Source organism: Penaeus japonicus, unplaced genomic scaffold, assembly GCF_977035675.1.
Source record: "Penaeus japonicus unplaced genomic scaffold, GWHDUDI00000001_assembly GWHDUDI00000027, whole genome shotgun sequence".
Classification (NCBI taxonomy): Eukaryota; Metazoa; Arthropoda; class Malacostraca; order Decapoda; family Penaeidae; genus Penaeus; species Penaeus japonicus.
In genome coordinates, this window is record NW_028234429.1 from 26,390,109 (window position 1) to 26,392,608 (window position 2,500).

General features: G+C 35.6%; 1 non-coding gene across 1 annotated transcript; it reads left to right on the forward strand.

The window, feature by feature from the left end:
- The first annotated feature begins 1,958 nt into the window (after positions 1–1,958).
- On the forward strand, positions 1,959–2,074 carry LOC122242419 (U5 spliceosomal RNA). Its single transcript, XR_006222299.2, has one exon. It is a non-coding gene; the product is annotated as a U5 spliceosomal RNA (small nuclear RNA).
- The last annotated feature ends 426 nt before the right edge of the window (positions 2,075–2,500 follow it).

The window sequence follows — 2,500 nt, forward strand, 5'->3', positions numbered from 1 at the left end:
TATGTTATCTATTTTGTTAAAACTTTTAGTGGAATCAGATGTAATTGTGTTACTGATTATGCATACATGCACACAGACGGATAAAACAAGTAGTTAGAAAAAGTGGTATATCTACTGTAAATACATAATTGCACAGGCGTACAGTCCGTACATATGGACACATGGATGCAGTTACACTCGCACATGGACACGAACGTAGATGTTGAAGCTCCGTAGTGTAGGGTTACAACATTCTCCTGACAGATGATCAACATTTTCAGAAAAAGACCAATATGCACGCATTCGCAGACTCACGTGTATACACAGACATATACAGGATTGTGTGTGATATATATATATATATATATATATATATATATATATATATATATATATATATATTGAACTGCACCTTTCATTATTCCTATCGGTAAGTAATGAATGATCAGATAGAACCTCGGTTCTTGTCTCATCTCCAGCAGGAATAAGTCCAGGGAAATATTACATATTTTAGGTGGAAGTATTCAATCGGGTTGAACCACGCTGATTTTTATACATCATCTGTGATGTAACGTCATTCCAAGTATGTATACATCAATAAAATCGATGGAGTAGATATAAAATAAAGGATCTTCTAAAAGCAGATGAAACATACATATGGTCTTAAAAGCTTTGTCATTTTCATACTGATATATGAAATAGAGAATTTTTCATTTACCCTAATGTACAATAATATTTATGTTTTGCAAAACAATTGTTTAGCAACCATATATACCCCCGTATTTGGACTTTAATAACTCAATTTCATTAATTCCAAGCTGTACTTCATATTGATGATTTATTCGAAATATTGCCCTTATCTAAACATAACGGCTTCCTTGATAGATATTGATTAACACTCTAAGGATCACACTAAGTGCCCTCATCGTATTTAAATTCTATCTGGAAATTTTGATCAAGGGACTCGGCAATCACACTATAAAATTCATTCTATGACATGCGTTGCGTCATCGGCATTAGAATGCATGAGTTCAATTTGATTAACAACCAATTATAACTGGTCTAATCTTCTCAAATTCATTTCATCACCACAAAAAAAGTGGACAACAAGTTCTCTGGACAAGGGATGGGTCCAGGTTAAATTAGGTTATCTTGGTCGTTGGGTTAAGATTTGGAAACAAAATTTCCCGAACACAGCGAAGAAAGCATACACGAAATGATCTGAAAACGGAGGTCCAGGAATTTTGTAGACGTAAATATAGCAGGAAAAAGCGCACTCAAAATTCCCAACAAAAATTGATTATGTGCACACGATACACCACGCGGTTAAATTGTAAAGTAGCCACATATTTTGTATCTATTTTACAATAGATAAGAATAAATGTGTTAGCATTTTCTCAATTTACTAAACTATAAACACTATTCTTTATAATCATTATTTCAAGGCTGGTTGAATTCATAAACAACTCCTTAAGGATAGGCCAGATTTGCGGAGCAGATGCTACGCCGGGCTTATATGCACTGAGGCGAGTCCGGCTGTCAGCATATGCTGACTCATGAGAGAATGTGCCAACGAGTGTTGACTCGATCTGAGCTTGAACCTTATCTAACGTGTTTCCCAGGCATGTTAGTGACCGCTAGGCACAATGGAAACTCATGAGGTTGGACGGGGATCGAACTGCTGGCCACGGGGATGGTAAGTCGACGCCCTATCCACTGCGTTACCAGACGGCTATAACTCCTTAGATACATTAAGTTTTACTTGCTAAACCCAATTTTGTGTGAAACTGTCATACATAAATTTAGAAGGGCTTGGGCATTTGACGTACTCAACACTTACTGTTATGGGTGTTAATACTGAATGAATTAAATTAAAAAAAAAAACATTTGCTTACCAGATACGCCTTTCTTACCCGTAAATGCACTACTCTATATGTCCTCCGTTTACCTTTCCTGGAATTACGGTTGCCATGCATGGTTAACTCTGGTTTCCCTTCAAAACGCATAAATCTTTCGCCTTTTACTAAAGATTTCCGTGGAGGGGAACAACTCAATGAGTCTTACTCAATTTTTATTTAACCCACTCATGTGGGTTCACATATCCTTCAATTTTAAATACCAACGAATCAGCACAACCTTCATACTAATAACACATTTTTCTTGTGCATCGGCTTTTGAGTCATACTGTTGCTGAGAATATCTTAAAATGCGAATATAAAGAAAACATACTCTGATGTCTATAAAAGAATCCCTGTCTGGATTCCCTCCACAGAATATATTGGAAAGCTAATATCTGCTAGCATACATTTACAGTAATTTAGGTCTGTATCGCTGTAGATAACTATTAAGCAGTTATAACTTACTGGGTTGGTTTATGTAAAAAAATGTATAGTAATAAAAAGTCAATAGTTGTAGCCACGATGCTATTGGGAAGACTTCCCCTTTTATATATCAAATAAATTTCCCAGACATAATTAGAAACACAATCCTTAACTGAGGAAATCATTTAAACACCTACAAC